General features: G+C 39.0%; 11 non-coding genes across 11 annotated transcripts; all 11 read right to left on the bottom strand.

Moving 5' to 3' along the window:
• Positions 1-4,169: 4,169 nt before the first annotated feature.
• Positions 4,170-4,288, bottom strand: LOC142347305 (5S ribosomal RNA). The gene has a single exon (XR_012760304.1). It is a non-coding gene; the product is annotated as a 5S ribosomal RNA (ribosomal RNA).
• A 1,138-nt stretch (positions 4,289-5,426) lies between these two features.
• Positions 5,427-5,545, bottom strand: LOC142347304 (5S ribosomal RNA). Its single transcript, XR_012760303.1, has one exon. It is a non-coding gene; the product is annotated as a 5S ribosomal RNA (ribosomal RNA).
• A 1,137-nt stretch (positions 5,546-6,682) lies between these two features.
• Positions 6,683-6,801, bottom strand: LOC142347303 (5S ribosomal RNA). Its single transcript, XR_012760302.1, has one exon. It is a non-coding gene; the product is annotated as a 5S ribosomal RNA (ribosomal RNA).
• A 1,138-nt stretch (positions 6,802-7,939) lies between these two features.
• Positions 7,940-8,058, bottom strand: LOC142346927 (5S ribosomal RNA). Its single transcript, XR_012759961.1, has one exon. It is a non-coding gene; the product is annotated as a 5S ribosomal RNA (ribosomal RNA).
• A 949-nt stretch (positions 8,059-9,007) lies between these two features.
• On the bottom strand, positions 9,008-9,126 carry LOC142347302 (5S ribosomal RNA). Its single transcript, XR_012760301.1, has one exon. It is a non-coding gene; the product is annotated as a 5S ribosomal RNA (ribosomal RNA).
• A 1,137-nt stretch (positions 9,127-10,263) lies between these two features.
• Positions 10,264-10,382, bottom strand: LOC142347301 (5S ribosomal RNA). The gene has a single exon (XR_012760300.1). It is a non-coding gene; the product is annotated as a 5S ribosomal RNA (ribosomal RNA).
• Positions 10,383-11,519: 1,137 nt separating this feature from the next.
• LOC142347300 (5S ribosomal RNA) lies at positions 11,520-11,638 on the bottom strand. Its single transcript, XR_012760299.1, has one exon. It is a non-coding gene; the product is annotated as a 5S ribosomal RNA (ribosomal RNA).
• Positions 11,639-13,339: 1,701 nt separating this feature from the next.
• On the bottom strand, positions 13,340-13,458 carry LOC142347299 (5S ribosomal RNA). Its single transcript, XR_012760298.1, has one exon. It is a non-coding gene; the product is annotated as a 5S ribosomal RNA (ribosomal RNA).
• Positions 13,459-15,346: 1,888 nt separating this feature from the next.
• LOC142347295 (5S ribosomal RNA) lies at positions 15,347-15,465 on the bottom strand. The gene has a single exon (XR_012760296.1). It is a non-coding gene; the product is annotated as a 5S ribosomal RNA (ribosomal RNA).
• Positions 15,466-17,166: 1,701 nt separating this feature from the next.
• Positions 17,167-17,285, bottom strand: LOC142347294 (5S ribosomal RNA). The gene has a single exon (XR_012760295.1). It is a non-coding gene; the product is annotated as a 5S ribosomal RNA (ribosomal RNA).
• A 1,888-nt stretch (positions 17,286-19,173) lies between these two features.
• Positions 19,174-19,292, bottom strand: LOC142347293 (5S ribosomal RNA). The gene has a single exon (XR_012760294.1). It is a non-coding gene; the product is annotated as a 5S ribosomal RNA (ribosomal RNA).
• Positions 19,293-22,758: the final 3,466 nt, after the last annotated feature.

Below are 22,758 nucleotides of genomic sequence, written 5' to 3'. Positions count from 1 at the left end.
AAAACTAATGAAGAATCTCGCATTGACTACATATTCAGTAACGAAATCGATTTAGTTGAAAGCGTCGCAACCATTAAAACACTTATAAGCGATCATTACATTCTACAATTAGACACATTCACAGAAAACCAAGATCCATGTTACGTACAAAAGCGCTGGAAGTTAGGATACAACATTATCAATGATCCCAAAAATTCTCAAGAGATTTTCAGATTAATTACAAATGTTGTGCAAAATTTCAATGAAAGAGGACTAACAAACAATTATGATATCTTCAAAGCTAAGCTAAGAGATTGTCTAAGGTATCTTGACCTAAGAGATGAAAAAAAGAGAAGAGATTTATTGAAACAAAGCTTTGAGAATGATAACACGCGAACAGCCCAAACCGAACGCTTGAAGGCGTCATTTCATTCAATAAAAAACTTCTATCTAGATCTGAATTGTGGAGACCCAAAGGCTCTCAAAAATCTCTTAAAGGACTTTAACAAAAATAAGAGCATTTCCGCAATTATAAATAGTAACGGTGAAGTAACAGAGGATATAGATGAAATAATAGACTCATTTACAGAATACTATAGTAACCTATATGGGAAAGAAGCTCAAAAGTCTGATAAGATAGAGATGCAAAACAAAATCATCAAACACTTTTCTAAAACTAATAACAAACTAATCGTGAAAGCGAAAAAGCATTTCAAGTCAGATGAATTTAAAGAACAAGAGGTTAGATCTGCTATTCAGAAACTTAATAGCCACAGCGCACCGGGATCTGATGGTTTTACATCTGACTTATACAAAAGAAACATTGACCTCTTTGCTCCAGAACTCACTAAGCTCTTTAACTCAATAGCTGAAAAAGAAAAAGTGCCTGGTTCGTTTTGCATCTCTATTATAAAGATGCTACCTAAACTTAACTCACTGTGTACTGTTGACAACTTCAGACCGATAAGCTTGCTTAATACCGATCTTAAAATTTTATCACATGTTCTAGCGTCTAGACTCAGAAAGCCTTTGAATACTCTTATAAAGAAACACCAATTTGCTTACCTCCCAAACCGCAGTATCAATACGGCTATCCTGCTAGCTCGTCTGGCTAAGGAAAAGTTAGGCAGATCAAACTGCATGATCTCTATTGATTTCAGTAAAGCGTTCGATAGACTTGGCAGAGATTACTTTTTGAAACTATTAAATGAGATAGGCTGCCCTCTCATACTGACGAAAACAATTGAAAGCTTGTATAGAGAGACTAAAGCATGTATTGAAGTCAATGATCAGCTCTCAAGTTTCATTCAAATTGAGAACGGTATTAAGCAAGGTTGTCCACTTTCTGCTCTCCTCTTCATTCTAGGTATAGAGCCGCTTCTTCAATCTATGCGTAGAAACACTAAGATAAAAACAAATCAAAAGTTAAAGCTAATTGCATACGCTGATGACATCACAGTTTTTACCCAAACTGCGTGCATAAAACAAGTTTTAGATGAAGTTGAGAGTTTCAACTACGCATCTGGACTTCAACTCAATTTACAAAAAACCAAAGTGCTTATGAAAGGCGAAAACGATCTAACCATAACAAAGGTAGATGAATTAAAAATTTTAGGAATAGTGATTAAATTAAATGAAAACAAAGCTCATGCAAAAGCAAACTTAAGAAGAATTGCCTCTGAAAGCTCAAAATATAGCCTAAAATCGATGACATTACGTGCCAGATGCATTAATATTTCAACGTTTGTGCGAAGTAAGCTGATTTACCAGTTTCGACACATAGACCTTAAAAAGACATTCATAGACGAAGTAGAAATGATGATGATTCATTCCTTGTGGAATAAACAAAAACATTCTCTGAACAAAAATCTGCTTTATTATTCTACTAAGAAAGGCGGCGTTGGTTTTAACAATTTGAAAACACAAATATTGGCCTGTAAACTGATAGATCTGGCGAAAACAGCTAAAACTATTAACAATATAGCAACGATTCTCAAATCCAAACTTTACAAAGATTTTCTAAAATTTGCAAAAGAGATAGGGCTTTCCAAGATGTCAATTACAAAGGATAGCTGCACTATAGATTATTTGAATAAGACTATCGACATTACAAACATGTCGCAGGCAAAACTCCATCATATTTTAACAGCGCACTCAGAAGTTAATGGGAGAATTGAGGAAAGAATTCGAGCCTTTTGTGACTCAATAGATCAGGAGTTTTCAAATACATTGCTTACCTTCGTGAAAAACATTTGGAAAATAAAAACATTGACACCGCTAGATAAAAACGTCCTCTATCTGCTATTTTTGAACAGTTACTCGGAGAAACCAAAAAAATGGTTGAACAAAATTACAACCCACCCATTATGCTACTCGTGTGAAAAAGAATTTGAAACGTTTAAACACCTATTCTACGAATGTTCAACTGATGAAACGATTAGATCAAAACTACCCATGACTGATATAAACAAGCTAATTGAAGATAGAAATACGCTAGGTCTAAAATTCTTATTTGCTAAATTAATTTCATCCTGGGCAGAAGAGGAGAGTAGTTATATGACTAAACTGTACTTTATTGTAAATATTGATTAATTATTTATAAACTGTATACTGCATTGTTAATATGATTAACTTGTAATAAATTTTTGAAGCCTAATTGTTGTGATAAACTTATTAAATAGGTAAGTATTAACTCTATTTGATAAGTTTTATTTGCATGCACTCTGCGTTAGCGGACTGCAGCCTAAAGAATGGAACTGAGCGATTTGCACTAACTTAAAAGTTAGTTTAATTAAGGGAAATTATACAATTAGTATTGATGTTTCCGAGACAGTTCCAAATATCAAATATGCATAATACGCAAGCAGGGGAACTATTATAATGGCCTTTACAAGTATATGGGGTGTGTTTGGAGCAATGGTTACTGCTGAAATTGTCATTTACAAAAAGTATCCGCGCTCGATGAGGCTTAACTTTTTCGATCACCGAACTTTGTATTGGTCACCAAATCGTCAATTTTAGTCCGATTTGGCTCATTTTTTGTGGGCATGCTCCACTTGAGCCATAATTTGGGATAAAATAAAAAAATCTGGCACCGCGAACCATTTTGGACAAGTTTTTACCGATTTCCAAAAAAGTATCCGCGCTCGATGAGGCTTAACTTTTTCGATCACCGAACTTTGTTTTGGTCACCAAATCGTCAATTTTAGTCCGATTTGGCTCATTTTTTGTGGGCATGCTGCACTTGAGCCATAATTTGGGATAAAATAAAAAAAACTGGCACCGCGAACCATTTTGGACAAGTTTTTACCGATTTCCAAAAAAGTATCCGCGCTCGATGAGGCTTAACTTTTTCGATCACCGAACTTTGTTTTGGTCACCAAATCGTCAATTTTAGTCCGATTTGGCTCATTTTTTGTGGGCATGCTGCACTTGAGCCATAATTTGGGATAAAATAAAAAAATCTGGCACCGCGAACCATTTTGGACAAGTTTTTACCGATTTCCAAAAAAGTATCCGCGCTCGATGAGGCTTAACTTTTTCGATCACCGAACTTTGTTTTGGTCACCAAATCGTCAATTTTAGTCCGATTTGGCTCATTTTTTGTGGGCATGCTCCACTTGAGCCATAGTTTGGGATAAAATAAAAAAAACTGGCACCGCGAACCATTTTGGACAAGTTTTTACCGATTTCCAAAAAAGTATCCGCGCTCGATGAGGCTTAACTTTTTCGATCACCGAACTTTGTTGTGGTCACCAAATCGTCAATTTTAGTCCGATTTGGCTCATTTTTGTGGGCATGCTCCACTTGAGCCATAATTTGGGATAAAATAAAAAAAAACTGGCACCGCGAACCATTTTGGACAAGTTTTTACCGATTTCCAAAAAAGTATCCGCGCTCGATGAGGCTTAACTTTTTCGATCACCGAACTTTGTTTTGGTCACCAAATCGTCAATTTTAGTCCGATTTGGCTCATTTTTTGAGGGCATGCTCCACTTGAGCCATAGTTTGGGATAAAATAAAAAAAAACTGGCACCGCGAACCATTTTGGACAAGTTTTTACCGATTTCCAAAAAAGTATCCGCGCTCGATGAGGCTTAACTTTTTCGATCACCGAGGCTTTTTGAGGCTCTAAAATGTGTAAATATCGAATAAAAGTATTCTATGAGGTTTGAATACTCAAAAGAAAAAGCCTACAACACCTGGTGTTCCCAAGCGGTCACCCATCCAAGTACTAACCAGGCCCAATGTTGCTTAACTTCGGTGATCGGACGAGAACCGGTGCATTCAACATGGTATGGTCGTAGGCATTTGCGTAAGCGGGAGCGAATTTATATACAACAGTATTGTATTGTAGTCTCATATTCATATACAGGATCACTTTAACTCGCCGCCTTGCGGTTTGCAAAATAGTCACTTAATACATGCAATTTTAGCCACGGTTGTGTTATAATTTATGCAATTCGTAGCCATACAGTGTATTATGACAAACGCGCAAACTTTTTGCTTCCAACCATCCACAATACAGTGGAACGGCCGCAAAACAAAGCACAGATGAATTGGGTACGAGGAACCTGTATAACCGGACATTGAACCGGAAGTATGACTTCAGTGGGTTTAGGCCGGTAATTGGGAAAATCAGTAGCGAGTTGCTTTTAGCCTAATTGTTGTGATAAACTTATTAAATAGGTAAGTATTAACTCTATTTGATAAGTTTTATTTGAATGCACTCTGCGTTAGCGGAGTGCAGCCTAAAGAATGGAACTGAGCGATTTGCACTAACTTAAAAGTTAGTTTAATAAAGGGAAATTATACAATTAGTATTGATGTTTCCGAGACAGTTCCAAATATCAAATATACATAATACGCAAGCAGGGGAACTATTATAATGGCCTTTACAAGTATATGGGGTGTGTTTGGAGCAATGGTTACTGCTGAAATTGTCATTTACAAAAAGTATCCGCGCTCGATGAGGCTTAACTTTTTCGATCACCGAACTTTGTATTGGTCACCAAATCGTCAATTTTAGTCCGATTTGGCTCATTTTTTGTGGGCATGCTCCACTTGAGCCATAGTTTGGGATAAAATAAAAAAAAACTGGCACCGCGGACCATTTTGGACAAGTTTTTACCGATTTCCAAAAAAGTATCCGCGCTCGATGAGGCTTAACTTTTTCGATCACCGAACTTTGTTTTGGTCACCAAATCGTCAATTTTAGTCCGATTTGGCTCATTTTTTGAGGGCATGCTCCACTTGAGCCATAGTTTGGGATAAAATAAAAAAAAACTGGCACCGCGAACCATTTTGGACAAGTTTTTACCGATTTCCAAAAAAGTATCCGCGCTCGATGAGGCTTAACTTTTTCGATCACCGAGGCTTTTTGAGGCTCTAAAATGTGTAAATATCGAATAAAAGTATTCTATGAGGTTTGAATACTCAAAAGAAAAAGCCTACAACACCTGGTGTTCCCAAGCGGTCACCCATCCAAGTACTAACCAGGCCCAATGTTGCTTAACTTCGGTGATCGGACGAGAACCGGTGCATTCAACATGGTATGGTCGTAGGCATTTGCGTAAGCGGGAGCGAATTTATATACAACAGTATTGTATTGTAGTCTCATATTCATATACAGGATCACTTTAACTCGCCGCCTTGCGGTTTGCAAAATAGTCACTTAATACATGCAATTTTAGCCACGGTTGTGTTATAATTTATGCAATTCGTAGCCATACAGTGTATTATGACAAACGCGCAAACTTTTTGCTTCCAACCATCCACAATACAGTGGAACGGCCGCAAAACAAAGCACAGATGAATTGGGTACGAGGAACCTGTATAACCGGACATTGAACCGGAAGTATGACTTCAGTGGGTTTAGGCCGGTAATTGGGAAAATCAGTAGCGAGTTGCTTTTAGCCTAATTGTTGTGATAAACTTATTAAATAGGTAAGTATTAACTCTATTTGATAAGTTTTATTTGAATGCACTCTGCGTTAGCGGAGTGCAGCCTAAAGAATGGAACTGAGCGATTTGCACTAACTTAAAAGTTAGTTTAATAAAGGGAAATTATACAATTAGTATTGATGTTTCCGAGACAATTCCAAATATCAAATATACATAATACGCAAGCAGGGGAACTATTATAATGGCCTTTACAAGTATATGGGGTGTGTTTGGAGCAATGGTTACTGCTGAAATTGTCATTTACAAAAAGTATCCGCGCTCGATGAGGCTTAACTTTTTCGATCACCGAACTTTGTATTGGTCACCAAATCGTCAATTTTAGTCCGATTTGGCTCATTTTTTGTGGGCATGCTCCACTTGAGCCATAATTTGGGATAAAATAAAAAAATCTGGCACCGCGAACCATTTTGGACAAGTTTTTACCGATTTCCAAAAAAGTATCCGCGCTCGATGAGGCTTAACTTTTTCGATCACCGAACTTTGTTTTGGTCACCAAATCGTCAATTTTAGTCCGATTTGGCTCATTTTTTGAGGGCATGCTCCACTTGAGCCATAGTTTGGGATAAAATAAAAAAAAACTGGCACCGCGAACCATTTTGGACAAGTTTTTACCGATTTCCAAAAAAGTATCCGCGCTCGATGAGGCTTAACTTTTTCGATCACCGAGGCTTTTTGAGGCTCTAAAATGTGTAAATATCGAATAAAAGTATTCTATGAGGTTTGAATACTCAAAAGAAAAAGCCTACAACACCTGGTGTTCCCAAGCGGTCACCCATCCAAGTACTAACCAGGCCCAATGTTGCTTAACTTCGGTGATCGGACGAGAACCGGTGCATTCAACATGGTATGGTCGTAGGCATTTGCGTAAGCGGGAGCGAATTTATATACAACAGTATTGTATTGTAGTCTCATATTCATATACAGGATCACTTTAACTCGCCGCCTTGCGGTTTGCAAAATAGTCACTTAATACATGCAATTTTAGCCACGGTTGTGTTATAATTTATGCAATTCGTAGCCATACAGTGTATTATGACAAACGCGCAAACTTTTTGCTTCCAACCATCCACAATACAGTGGAACGGCCGCAAAACAAAGCACAGATGAATTGGGTACGAGGAACCTGTATAACCGGACATTGAACCGGAAGTATGACTTCAGTGGGTTTAGGCCGGTAATTGGGAAAATCAGTAGCGAGTTGCTTTTAGCCTAATTGTTGTGATAAACTTATTAAATAGGTAAGTATTAACTCTATTTGATAAGTTTTATTTGAATGCACTCTGCGTTAGCGGAGTGCAGCCTAAAGAATGGAACTGAGCGATTTGCACTAACTTAAAAGTTAGTTTAATAAAGGGAAATTATACAATTAGTATTGATGTTTCCGAGACAATTCCAAATATCAAATATACATAATACGCAAGCAGGGGAACTATTATAATGGCCTTTACAAGTATATGGGGTGTGTTTGGAGCAATGGTTACTGCTGAAATTGTCATTTACAAAAAGTATCCGCGCTCGATGAGGCTTAACTTTTTCGATCACCGAACTTTGTATTGGTCACCAAATCGTCAATTTTAGTCCGATTTGGCTCATTTTTTGAGGGCATGCTCCACTTGAGCCATAGTTTGGGATAAAATAAAAAAAAACTGGCACCGCGAACCATTTTGGACAAGTTTTTACCGATTTCCAAAAAAGTATCCGCGCTCGATGAGGCTTAACTTTTTCGATCACCGAACTTTGTTTTGGTCACCAAATCGTCAATTTTAGTCCGATTTGGCTCATTTTTTGAGGGCATGCTCCACTTGAGCCATAGTTTGGGATAAAATAAAAAAAAACTGGCACCGCGAACCATTTTGGACAAGTTTTTACCGATTTCCAAAAAAGTATCCGCGCTCGATGAGGCTTAACTTTTTCGATCACCGAGGCTTTTTGAGGCTCTAAAATGTGTAAATATCGAATAAAAGTATTCTATGAGGTTTGAATACTCAAAAGAAAAAGCCTACAACACCTGGTGTTCCCAAGCGGTCGCCCATCCAAGTACTAACCAGGCCCAATGTTGCTTAACTTCGGTGATCGGACGAGAACCGGTGCATTCAACATGGTATGGTCGTAGGCATTTGCGTAAGCGGGAGCGAATTTATATACAACAGTATTGTATTGTAGTCTCATATTCATATACAGGATCACTTTAACTCGCCGCCTTGCGGTTTGCAAAATAGTCACTTAATACATGCAATTTTAGCCACGGTTGTGTTATAATTTATGCAATTCGTAGCCATACAGTGTATTATGACAAACGCGCAAACTTTTTGCTTCCAACCATCCACAATACAGTGGAACGGCCGCAAAACAAAGCACAGATGAATTGGGTACGAGGAACCTGTATAACCGGACATTGAACCGGAAGTATGACTTCAGTGGGTTTAGGCCGGTAATTGGGAAAATCAGTAGCGAGTTGCTTTTAGCCTAATTGTTGTGATAAACTTATTAAATAGGTAAGTATTAACTCTATTTGATAAGTTTTATTTGAATGCACTCTGCGTTAGCGGAGTGCAGCCTAAAGAATGGAACTGAGCGATTTGCACTAACTTAAAAGTTAGTTTAATAAAGGGAAATTATACAATTAGTATTGATGTTTCCGAGACAGTTCCAAATATCAAATATACATAATACGCAAGCAGGGGAACTATTATAATGGCCTTTACAAGTATATGGGGTGTGTTTGGAGCAATGGTTACTGCTGAAATTGTCATTTACAAAAAGTATCCGCGCTCGATGAGGCTTAACTTTTTCGATCACCGAACTTTGTATTGGTCACCAAATCGTCAATTTTAGTCCGATTTGGCTCATTTTTTGTGGGCATGCTCCACTTGAGCCATAGTTTGGGATAAAATAAAAAAAAACTGGCACCGCGGACCATTTTGGACAAGTTTTTACCGATTTCCAAAAAAGTATCCGCGCTCGATGAGGCTTAACTTTTTCGATCACCGAGGCTTTTTGAGGCTCTAAAATGTGTAAATATCGAATAAAAGTATTCTATGAGGTTTGAATACTCAAAAGAAAAAGCCTACAACACCTGGTGTTCCCAAGCGGTCACCCATCCAAGTACTAACCAGGCCCAATGTTGCTTAACTTCGGTGATCGGACGAGAACCGGTGCATTCAACATGGTATGGTCGTAGGCATTTGCGTAAGCGGGAGCGAATTTATATACAACAGTATTGTATTGTAGTCTCATATTCATATACAGGATCACTTTAACTCGCCGCCTTGCGGTTTGCAAAATAGTCACTTAATACATGCAATTTTAGCCACGGTTGTGTTATAATTTATGCAATTCGTAGCCATACAGTGTATTATGACAAACGCGCAAACTTTTTGCTTCCAACCATCCACAATACAGTGGAACGGCCGCAAAACAAAGCACAGATGAATTGGGTACGAGGAACCTGTATAACCGGACATTGAACCGGAAGTATGACTTCAGTGGGTTTAGGCCGGTAATTGGGAAAATCAGTAGCGAGTTGCTTTTAGCCTAATTGTTGTGATAAACTTATTAAATAGGTAAGTATTAACTCTATTTGATAAGTTTTATTTGAATGCACTCTGCGTTAGCGGAGTGCAGCCTAAAGAATGGAACTGAGCGATTTGCACTAACTTAAAAGTTAGTTTAATAAAGGGAAATTATACAATTAGTATTGATGTTTCCGAGACAGTTCCAAATATCAAATATACATAATACGCAAGCAGGGGAACTATTATAATGGCCTTTACAAGTATATGGGGTGTGTTTGGAGCAATGGTTACTGCTGAAATTGTCATTTACAAAAAGTATCCGCGCTCGATGAGGCTTAACTTTTTCGATCACCGAACTTTGTATTGGTCACCAAATCGTCAATTTTAGTCCGATTTGGCTCATTTTTTGTGGGCATGCTCCACTTGAGCCATAATTTGGGATAAAATAAAAAAATCTGGCACCGCGAACCATTTTGGACAAGTTTTTACCGATTTCCAAAAAAGTATCCGCGCTCGATGAGGCTTAACTTTTTCGATCACCGAACTTTGTTTTGGTCACCAAATCGTCAATTTTAGTCCGATTTGGCTCATTTTTTGAGGGCATGCTCCACTTGAGCCATAGTTTGGGATAAAATAAAAAAAAACTGGCACCGCGAACCATTTTGGACAAGTTTTTACCGATTTCCAAAAAAGTATCCGCGCTCGATGAGGCTTAACTTTTTCGATCACCGAGGCTTTTTGAGGCTCTAAAATGTGTAAATATCGAATAAAAGTATTCTATGAGGTTTGAATACTCAAAAGAAAAAGCCTACAACACCTGGTGTTCCCAAGCGGTCACCCATCCAAGTACTAACCAGGCCCAATGTTGCTTAACTTCGGTGATCGGACGAGAACCGGTGCATTCAACATGGTATGGTCGTAGGCATTTGCGTAAGCGGGAGCGAATTTATATACAACAGTATTGTATTGTAGTCTCATATTCATATACAGGATCACTTTAACTCGCCGCCTTGCGGTTTGCAAAATAGTCACTTAATACATGCAATTTTAGCCACGGTTGTGTTATAATTTATGCAATTCGTAGCCATACAGTGTATTATGACAAACGCGCAAACTTTTTGCTTCCAACCATCCACAATACAGTGGAACGGCCGCAAAACAAAGCACAGATGAATTGGGTACGAGGAACCTGTATAACCGGACATTGAACCGGAAGTATGACTTCAGTGGGTTTAGGCCGGTAATTGGGAAAATCAGTAGCGAGTTGCTTTTAGCCTAATTGTTGTGATAAACTTATTAAATAGGTAAGTATTAACTCTATTTGATAAGTTTTATTTGAATGCACTCTGCGTTAGCGGAGTGCAGCCTAAAGAATGGAACTGAGCGATTTGCACTAACTTAAAAGTTAGTTTAATAAAGGGAAATTATACAATTAGTATTGATGTTTCCGAGACAGTTCCAAATATCAAATATACATAATACGCAAGCAGGGGAACTATTATAATGGCCTTTACAAGTATATGGGGTGTGTTTGGAGCAATGGTTACTGCTGAAATTGTCATTTACAAAAAGTATCCGCGCTCGATGAGGCTTAACTTTTTCGATCACCGAACTTTGTATTGGTCACCAAATCGTCAATTTTAGTCCGATTTGGCTCATTTTTTGTGGGCATGCTCCACTTGAGCCATAATTTGGGATAAAATAAAAAAATCTGGCACCGCGAACCATTTTGGACAAGTTTTTACCGATTTCCAAAAAAGTATCCGCGCTCGATGAGGCTTAACTTTTTCGATCACCGAACTTTGTTTTGGTCACCAAATCGTCAATTTTAGTCCGATTTGGCTCATTTTTTGAGGGCATGCTCCACTTGAGCCATAGTTTGGGATAAAATAAAAAAAAACTGGCACCGCGAACCATTTTGGACAAGTTTTTACCGATTTCCAAAAAAGTATCCGCGCTCGATGAGGCTTAACTTTTTCGATCACCGAGGCTTTTTGAGGCTCTAAAATGTGTAAATATCGAATAAAAGTATTCTATGAGGTTTGAATACTCAAAAGAAAAAGCCTACAACACCTGGTGTTCCCAAGCGGTCACCCATCCAAGTACTAACCAGGCCCAATGTTGCTTAACTTCGGTGATCGGACGAGAACCGGTGCATTCAACATGGTATGGTCGTAGGCATTTGCGTAAGCGGGAGCGAATTTATATACAACAGTATTGTATTGTAGTCTCATATTCATATACAGGATCACTTTAACTCGCCGCCTTGCGGTTTGCAAAATAGTCACTTAATACATGCAATTTTAGCCACGGTTGTGTTATAATTTATGCAATTCGTAGCCATACAGTGTATTATGACAAACGCGCAAACTTTTTGCTTCCAACCATCCACAATACAGTGGAACGGCCGCAAAACAAAGCACAGATGAATTGGGTACGAGGAACCTGTATAACCGGACATTGAACCGGAAGTATGACTTCAGTGGGTTTAGGCCGGTAATTGGGAAAATCAGTAGCGAGTTGCTTTTAGCCTAATTGTTGTGATAAACTTATTAAATAGGTAAGTATTAACTCTATTTGATAAGTTTTATTTGAATGCACTCTGCGTTAGCGGAGTGCAGCCTAAAGAATGGAACTGAGCGATTTGCACTAACTTAAAAGTTAGTTTAATAAAGGGAAATTATACAATTAGTATTGATGTTTCCGAGACAATTCCAAATATCAAATATACATAATACGCAAGCAGGGGAACTATTATAATGGCCTTTACAAGTATATGGGGTGTGTTTGGAGCAATGGTTACTGCTGAAATTGTCATTTACAAAAAGTATCCGCGCTCGATGAGGCTTAACTTTTTCGATCACCGAACTTTGTATTGGTCACCAAATCGTCAATTTTAGTCCGATTTGGCTCATTTTTTGTGGGCATGCTCCACTTGAGCCATAATTTGGGATAAAATAAAAAAATCTGGCACCGCGAACCATTTTGGACAAGTTTTTACCGATTTCCAAAAAAGTATCCGCGCTCGATGAGGCTTAACTTTTTCGATCACCGAACTTTGTTTTGGTCACCAAATCGTCAATTTTAGTCCGATTTGGCTCATTTTTTGTGGGCATGCTGCACTTGAGCCATAATTTGGGATAAAATAAAAAAAACTGGCACCGCGAACCATTTTGGACAAGTTTTTACCGATTTCCAAAAAAGTATCCGCGCTCGATGAGGCTTAACTTTTTCGATCACCGAACTTTGTTTTGGTCACCAAATCGTCAATTTTAGTCCGATTTGGCTCATTTTTTGTGGGCATGCTCCACTTGAGCCATAATTTGGGATAAAATAAAAAAATCTGGCACCGCGAACCATTTTGGACAAGTTTTTACCGATTTCCAAAAAAGTATCCGCGCTCGATGAGGCTTAACTTTTTCGATCACCGAACTTTGTTTTGGTCACCAAATCGTCAATTTTAGTCCGATTTGGCTCATTTTTTGTGGGCATGCTCCACTTGAGCCATAGTTTGGGATAAAATAAAAAAAAACTGGCACCGCGAACCATTTTGGACAAGTTTTTACCGATTTCCAAAAAAGTATCCGCGCTCGATGAGGCTTAACTTTTTCGATCACCGAACTTTGTTCTGGTCACCAAATCGTCAATTTTAGTCCGATTTGGCTCATTTTTTGTGGGCATGCTCCACTTGAGCCATAGTTTGGGATAAAATAAAAAAAACTGGCACCGCGAACCATTTTGGACAAGTTTTTACCGATTTCCAAAAAAGTATCCGCGCTCGATGAGGCTTAACTTTTTCGATCACCGAGGCTTTTTGAGGCTCTAAAATGTGTAAATATCGAATAAAAGTATTCTATGAGGTTTGAATACTCAAAAGAAAAAGCCTACAACACCTGGTGTTCCCAAGCGGTCACCCATCCAAGTACTAACCAGGCCCAATGTTGCTTAACTTCGGTGATCGGACGAGAACCGGTGCATTCAACATGGTATGGTCGTAGGCATTTGCGTAAGCGGGAGCGAATTTATATACAACAGTATTGTATTGTAGTCTCATATTCATATACAGGATCACTTTAACTCGCCGCCTTGCGGTTTGCAAAATAGTCACTTAATACATGCAATTTTAGCCACGGTTGTGTTATAATTTATGCAATTCGTAGCCATACAGTGTATTATGACAAACGCGCAAACTTTTTGCTTCCAACCATCCACAATACAGTGGAACGGCCGCAAAACAAAGCACAGATGAATTGGGTACGAGGAACCTGTATAACCGGACATTGAACCGGAAGTATGACTTCAGTGGGTTTAGGCCGGTAATTGGGAAAATCAGTAGCGAGTTGCTTTTAGCCTAATTGTTGTGATAAACTTATTAAATAGGTAAGTATTAACTCTATTTGATAAGTTTTATTTGAATGCACTCTGCGTTAGCGGAGTGCAGCCTAAAGAATGGAACTGAGCGATTTGCACTAACTTAAAAGTTAGTTTAATAAAGGGAAATTATACAATTAGTATTGATGTTTCCGAGACAATTCCAAATATCAAATATACATAATACGCAAGCAGGGGAACTATTATAATGGCCTTTACAAGTATATGGGGTGTGTTTGGAGCAATGGTTACTGCTGAAATTGTCATTTACAAAAAGTATCCGCGCTCGATGAGGCTTAACTTTTTCGATCACCGAACTTTGTATTGGTCACCAAATCGTCAATTTTAGTCCGATTTGGCTCATTTTTTGTGGGCATGCTCCACTTGAGCCATAATTTGGGATAAAATAAAAAAATCTGGCACCGCGAACCATTTTGGACAAGTTTTTACCGATTTCCAAAAAAGTATCCGCGCTCGATGAGGCTTAACTTTTTCGATCACCGAACTTTGTTTTGGTCACCAAATCGTCAATTTTAGTCCGATTTGGCTCATTTTTTGTGGGCATGCTCCACTTGAGCCATAGTTTGGGATAAAATAAAAAAATCTGGCACCGCGAACCATTTTGGACAAGTTTTTACCGATTTCCAAAAAAGTATCCGCGCTCGATGAGGCTTAACTTTTTCGATCACCGAACTTTGTTTTGGTCACCAAATCGTCAATTTTAGTCCGATTTGGCTCATTTTTTGTGGGCATGCTCCACTTGAGCCATAGCTTGGGATAAAATAAAAAAAACTGGCACCGCGAACCATTTTGGACAAGTTTTTACCGATTTCCAAAAAAGTATCCGCGCTCGATGAGGCTTAACTTTTTCGATCACCGAACTTTGTTTTGGTCACCAAATCGTCAATTTTAGTCCGATTTGGCTCATTTTTTGTGGGCATGCTCCACTTGAGCCATAGTTTGGGATAAAATAAAAAAATCTGGCACCGCGAACCATTTTGGACAAGTTTTTACCGATTTCCAAAAAAGTATCCGCGCTCGATGAGGCTTAACTTTTTCGATCACCGAACTTTGTTTTGGTCACCAAATCGTCAATTTTAGTCCGATTTGGCTCATTTTTTGTGGGCATGCTCCACTTGAGCCATAGTTTGGGATAAAATAAAAAAAACTGGCACCGCGAACCATTTTGGACAAGTTTTTACCGATTTCCAAAAAAGTATCCGCGCTCGATGAGGCTTAACTTTTTCGATCACCGAACTTTGTTTTGGTCACCAAATCGTCAATTTTAGTCCGATTTGGCTCATTTTTTGTGGGCATGCTCCACTTGAGCCATAGTTTGGGATAAAATAAAAAAAACTGGCACCGCGAACCATTTTGGACAAGTTTTTACCGATTTCCAAAAAAGTATCCGCGCTCGATGAGGCTTAACTTTTTCGATCACCGAGGCTTTTTGAGGCTCTAAAATGTGTAAATATCGAATAAAAGTATTCTATGAGGTTTGAATACTCAAAAGAAAAAGCCTACAACACCTGGTGTTCCCAAGCGGTCACCCATCCAAGTACTAACCAGGCCCAATGTTGCTTAACTTCGGTGATCGGACGAGAACCGGTGCATTCAACATGGTATGGTCGTAGGCATTTGCGTAAGCGGGAGCGAATTTATATACAACAGTATTGTATTGTAGTCTCATATTCATATACAGGATCACTTTAACTCGCCGCCTTGCGGTTTGCAAAATAGTCACTTAATACATGCAATTTTAGCCACGGTTGTGTTATAATTTATGCAATTCGTAGCCATACAGTGTATTATGACAAACGCGCAAACTTTTTGCTTCCAACCATCCACAATACAGTGGAACGGCCGCAAAACAAAGCACAGATGAATTGGGTACGAGGAACCTGTATAACCGGACATTGAACCGGAAGTATGACTTCAGTGGGTTTAGGCCGGTAATTGGGAAAATCAGTAGCGAGTTGCTTTTAGCCTAATTGTTGTGATAAACTCATTAAATAGGTAAGTATTAACTCTATTTGATAAGTTTTATTTGAATGCACTCTGCGTTAGCGGAGTGCAGCCTAAAGAATGGAACTGAGCGATTTGCACTAACTTAAAAGTTAGTTTAATAAAGGGAAATTATACAATTAGTATTGATGTTTCCGAGACAATTCCAAATATCAAATATACATAATACGCAAGCAGGGGAACTATTATAATGGCCTTTACAAGTATATGGGGTGTGTTTGGAGCAATGGTTACTGCTGAAATTGTCATTTACAAAAAGTATCCGCGCTCGATGAGGCTTAACTTTTTCGATCACCGAACTTTGTATTGGTCACCAAATCGTCAATTTTAGTCCGATTTGGCTCATTTTTTGTGGGCATGCTCCACTTGAGCCATAATTTGGGATAAAATAAAAAAATCTGGCACCGCGAACCATTTTGGACAAGTTTTTACCGATTTCCAAAAAAGTATCCGCGCTCGATGAGGCTTAACTTTTTCGATCACCGAACTTTGTTTTGGTCACCAAATCGTCAATTTTAGTCCGATTTGGCTCATTTTTTGTGGGCATGCTGCACTTGAGCCATAATTTGGGATAAAATAAAAAAAACTGGCACCGCGAACCATTTTGGACAAGTTTTTACCGATTTCCAAAAAAGTATCCGCGCTCGATGAGGCTTAACTTTTTCGATCACCGAACTTTGTTTTGGTCACCAAATCGTCAATTTTAGTCCGATTTGGCTCATTTTTTGTGGGCATGCTCCACTTGAGCCATAATTTGGGATAAAATAAAAAAATCTGGCACCGCGAACCATTTTGGACAAGTTTTTACCGATTTCCAAAAAAGTATCCGCGCTCGATGAGGCTTAACTTTTTCGATCACCGAACTTTGTTTTGGTCACCAAATCGTCAATTTTAGTCCGATTTGGCTCATTTTTTGTGGGCATGCTCCACTTGAGCCATAGTTTGGGATAAAATAAAAAAAAACTGGCACCGCGAACCATTTTGGACAAGTTTTTACCGATTTCCAAAAAAGTATCCGCGCTCGATGAGGCTTAACTTTTTCGATCACCGAACTTTGTTCTGGTCACCAAATCGTCAATTTTAGTCCGATTTGGCTCATTTTTTGTGGGCATGCTCCACTTGAGCCATAGTTTGGGATAAAATAAAAAAAACTGGCACCGCGAACCATTTTGGACAAGTTTTTACCGATTTCCAAAAAAGTATCCGCGCTCGATGAGGCTTAACTTTTTCGATCACCGAGGCTTTTTGAGGCTCTAAAATGTGTAAATATCGAATAAAAGTATTCTATGAGGTTTGAATACTCAAAAGAAAAAGCCTACAACACCTGGTGTTCCCAAGCGGTCACCCATCCAAGTACTAACCAGGCCCAATGTTGCTTAACTTCGGTGATCGGACGAGAACCGGTGCATTCAACATGGTATGGTCGTAGGCATTTGCGTAAGCGGGAGCGAATTTATATACAACAGTATTGTATTGTAGTCTCATATTCATATACAGGATCACTTTAACTCGCCGCCTTGCGGTTTGCAAAATAGTCACTTAATACATGCAATTTTAGCCACGGTTGTGTTATAATTTATGCAATTCGTAGCCATACAGTGTATTATGACAAACGCGCAAACTTTTTGCTTCCAACCATCCACAATACAGTGGAACGGCCGCAAAACAAAGCACAGATGAATTGGGTACGAGGAACCTGTATAACCGGACATTGAACCGGAAGTATGACTTCAGTGGGTTTAGGCCGGTAATTGGGAAAATCAGTAGCGAGTTGCTTTTAGCCTAATTGTTGTGATAAACTTATTAAATAGGTAAGTATTAACTCTATTTGATAAGTTTTATTTGAATGCACTCTGCGTTAGCGGAGTGCAGCCTAAAGAATGGAACTGAGCGATTTGCACTAACTTAAAAGTTAGTTTAATAAAGGGAAATTATACAATTAGTATTGATGTTTCCGAGACAATTCCAAATATCAAATATACATAATACGCAAGCAGGGGAACTATTATAATGGCCTTTACAAGTATATGGGGTGTGTTTGGAGCAATGGTTACTGCTGAAATTGTCATTTACAAAAAGTATCCGCGCTCGATGAGGCTTAACTTTTTCGATCACCGAACTTTGTATTGGTCACCAAATCGTCAATTTTAGTCCGATTTGGCTCATTTTTTGTGGGCATGCTCCACTTGAGCCATAATTTGGGATAAAATAAAAAAATCTGGCACCGCGAACCATTTTGGACAAGTTTTTACCGATTTCCAAAAAAGTATCCGCGCTCGATGAGGCTTAACTTTTTCGATCACCGAACTTTGTTTTGGTCACCAAATCGTCAATTTTAGTCCGATTTGGCTCATTTTTTGTGGGCATGCTCCACTTGAGCCATAGTTTGGGATAAAATAAAAAAATCTGGCACCGCGAACCATTTTGGACAAGTTTTTACCGATTTCCAAAAAAGTATCCGCGCTCGATGAGGCTTAACTTTTTCGATCACCGAACTTTGTTTTGGTCACCAAATCGTCAATTTTAGTCCGATTTGGCTCATTTTTTGTGGGCATGCTCCACTTGAGCCATAGCTTGGGATAAAATAAAAAAAACTGGCACCGCGAACCATTTTGGACAAGTTTTTACCGATTTCCAAAAAAGTATCCGCGCTCGATGAGGCTTAACTTTTTCGATCACCGAACTTTGTTTTGGTCACCAAATCGTCAATTTTAGTCCGATTTGGCTCATTTTTTGTGGGCATGCTCCACTTGAGCCATAGTTTGGGATAAAATAAAAAAATCTGGCACCGCGAACCATTTTGGACAAGTTTTTACCGATTTCCAAAAAAGTATCCGCGCTCGATGAGGCTTAACTTTTTCGATCACCGAACTTTGTTTTGGTCACCAAATCGTCAATTTTAGTCCGATTTGGCTCATTTTTTGTGGGCATGCTCCACTTGAGCCATAGTTTGGGATAAAATAAAAAAAACTGGCACCGCGAACCATTTTGGACAAGTTTTTACCGATTTCCAAAAAAGTATCCGCGCTCGATGAGGCTTAACTTTTTCGATCACCGAACTTTGTTTTGGTCACCAAATCGTCAATTTTAGTCCGATTTGGCTCATTTTTTGTGGGCATGCTCCACTTGAGCCATAGTTTGGGATAAAATAAAAAAAACTGGCACCGCGAACCATTTTGGACAAGTTTTTACCGATTTCCAAAAAAGTATCCGCGCTCGATGAGGCTTAACTTTTTCGATCACCGAGGCTTTTTGAGGCTCTAAAATGTGTAAATATCGAATAAAAGTATTCTATGAGGTTTGAATACTCAAAAGAAAAAGCCTACAACACCTGGTGTTCCCAAGCGGTCACCCATCCAAGTACTAACCAGGCCCAATGTTGCTTAACTTCGGTGATCGGACGAGAACCGGTGCATTCAACATGGTATGGTCGTAGGCATTTGCGTAAGCGGGAGCGAATTTATATACAACAGTATTGTATTGTAGTCTCATATTCATATACAGGATCACTTTAACTCGCCGCCTTGCGGTTTGCAAAATAGTCACTTAATACATGCAATTTTAGCCACGGTTGTGTTATAATTTATGCAATTCGTAGCCATACAGTGTATTATGACAAACGCGCAAACTTTTTGCTTCCAACCATCCACAATACAGTGGAACGGCCGCAAAACAAAGCACAGATGAATTGGGTACGAGGAACCTGTATAACCGGACATTGAACCGGAAGTATGACTTCAGTGGGTTTAGGTTGGTAATTGGGAAAATCAGTAGCCAGTTGCTTTTAGCCTAATTGTTGTGATAAACTTATTAAATAGGTAAGTATTAACTCTATTTGATAAGTTTTATTTGAATGCACTCTGCGTTAGCGGAGTGCAGCCTAAAGAATGGAACTGAGCGATTTGCACTAACTTAAAAGTTAGTTTAATAAAGGGAAATTATACAATTAGTATTGATGTTTCCGAGACAATTCCAAATATCAAATATACATAATACGCAAGCAGGGGAACTATTATAATGGCCTTTACAAGTATATGGGGTGTGTTTGGAGCAATGGTTACTGCTGAAATTGTCATTTACAAAAAGTATCCGCGCTCGATGAGGCTTAACTTTTTCGATCACCGAACTTTGTTTTGGTCACCAAATCGTCAATTTTAGTCCGATTTGGCTCATTTTTTGTGGGCATGCTCCACTTGAGCCATAGTTTGGGATAAAATAAAAAAATCTGGCACCGCGAACCATTTTGGACAAGTTTTTACCGATTTCCAAAAAAGTATCCGCGCTCGATGAGGCTTAACTTTTTCGATCACCGAACTTTGTTTTGGTCACCAAATCGTCAATTTTAGTCCGATTTGGCTCATTTTTTGTGGGCATGCTCCACTTGAGCCATAGTTTGGGATAAAATAAAAAAATCTGGCACCGCGAACCATTTTGGACAAGTTTTTACCGATTTCCAAAAAAGTATCCGCGCTCGATGAGGCTTAACTTTTTCGATCACCGAACTTTGTTTTGGTCACCAAATCGTCAATTTTAGTCCGATTTGGCTCATTTTTTGTGGGCATGCTCCACTTGAGCCATAGTTTGGGATAAAATAAAAAAATCTGGCACCGCGAACCATTTTGGACAAGTTTTTACCGATTTCCAAAAAAGTATCCGCGCTCGATGAGGCTTAACTTTTTCGATCACCGAACTTTGTTTTGGTCACCAAATCGTCAATTTTAGTCCGATTTGGCTCATTTTTTGTGGGCATGCTCCACTTGAGCCATAGTTTGGGATAAAATAAAAAAATCTGGCACCGCGAACCATTTTGGACAAGTTTTTACCGATTTCCAAAAAAGTATCCGCGCTCGATGAGGCTTAACTTTTTCGATCACCGAACTTTGTTTTGGTCACCAAATCGTCAATTTTAGTCCGATTTGGCTCATTTTTTGTGGGCATGCTCCACTTGAGCCATAGCTTGGGATAAAATAAAAAAAACTGGCACCGCGAACCATTTTGGACAAGTTTTTACCGATTTCCAAAAAAGTATCCGCGCTCGATGAGGCTTAACTTTTTCGATCACCGAACTTTGTTTTGGTCACCAAATCGTCAATTTTAGTCCGATTTGGCTCATTTTTTGTGGGCATGCTCCACTTGAGCCATAGTTTGGGATAAAATAAAAAAATCTGGCACCGCGAACCATTTTGGACAAGTTTTTACCGATTTCCAAAAAAGTATCCGCGCTCGATGAGGCTTAACTTTTTCGATCACCGAACTTTGTTTTGGTCACCAAATCGTCAATTTTAGTCCGATTTGGCTCATTTTTTGTGGGCATGCTCCACTTGAGCCATAGTTTGGGATAAAATAAAAAAATCTGGCACCGCGAACCATTTTGGACAAGTTTTTACCGATTTCCAAAAAAGTATCCGCGCTCGATGAGGCTTAACTTTTTCGATCACCGAACTTTGTTTTGGTCACCAAATCGTCAATTTTAGTCCGATTTGGCTCATTTTTTGTGGGCATGCTCCACTTGAGCCATAGTTTGGGATAAAATAAAAAAATCTGGCACCGCGAACCATTTTGGACAAGTTTTTACCGATTTCCAAAAAAGTATCCGCGCTCGATGAGGCTTAACTTTTTCGATCACCGAACTTTGTTTTGGTCACCAAATCGTCAATTTTAGTCCGATTTGGCTCATTTTTTGTGGGCATGCTCCACTTGAGCCATAGCTTGGGATAAAATAAAAAAAACTGGCACCGCGAACCATTTTGGACAAGTTTTTACCGATTTCCAAAAAAGTATCCGCGCTCGATGAGGCTTAACTTTTTCGATCACCGAACTTTGTTTTGGTCACCAAATCGTCAATTTTAGTCCGATTTGGCTCATTTTTTGTGGGCATGCTCCACTTGAGCCATAGTTTGGGATAAAATAAAAAAATCTGGCACCGCGAACCATTTTGGACAAGTTTTTACCGATTTCCAAAAAAGTATCCGCGCTCGATGAGGCTTAACTTTTTCGATCACCGAACTTTGTTTTGGTCACCAAATCGTCAATTTTAGTCCGATTTGGCTCATTTTTTGTGGGCATGCTCCACTTGAGCCATAGCTTGGGATAAAATAAAAAAAACTGGCACCGCGAACCATTTTGGACAAGTTTTTACCGATTTCCAAAAAAGTATCCGCGCTCGATGAGGCTTAACTTTTTCGATCACCGAACTTTGTTTTGGTCACCAAATCGTCAATTTTAGTCCGATTTGGCTCATTTTTTGTGGGCATGCTCCACTTGAGCCATAGTTTGGGATAAAATAAAAAAATCTGGCACCGCGAACCATTTTGGACAAGTTTTTACCGATTTCCAAAAAAGTATCCGCGCTCGATGAGGCTTAACTTTTTCGATCACCGAACTTTGTTTTGGTCACCAAATCGTCAATTTTAGTCCGATTTGGCTCATTTTTTGTGGGCATGCTCCACTTGAGCCATAGCTTGGGATAAAATAAAAAAAACTGGCACCGCGAACCATTTTGGACAAGTTTTTACCGATTTCCAAAAAAGTATCCGCGCTCGATGAGGCTTAACTTTTTCGATCACCGAACTTTGTTTTGGTCACCAAATCGTCAATTTTAGTCCGATTTGGCTCATTTTTTGTGGGCATGCTCCACTTGAGCCATAGTTTGGGATAAAATAAAAAAATCTGGCACCGCGAACCATTTTGGACAAGTTTTTACCGATTTCCAAAAAAGTATCCGCGCTCGATGAGGCTTAACTTTTTCGATCACCGAACTTTGTTTTGGTCACCAAATCGTCAATTTTAGTCCGATTTGGCTCATTTTTTGTGGGCATGCTCCACTTGAGCCATAGCTTGGGATAAAATAAAAAAAACTGGCACCGCGAACCATTTTGGACAAGTTTTTACCGATTTCCAAAAA

Source organism: Convolutriloba macropyga, chromosome 9, assembly GCF_964194025.1.
Source record: "Convolutriloba macropyga chromosome 9, txConMacr16.3, whole genome shotgun sequence".
Taxonomy (NCBI): domain Eukaryota; kingdom Metazoa; phylum Xenacoelomorpha; order Acoela; family Convolutidae; genus Convolutriloba; species Convolutriloba macropyga.
The sequence above is the reverse complement of the archived record's forward strand: the minus strand, read 5'-3'. Positions and strand labels throughout refer to the sequence as shown.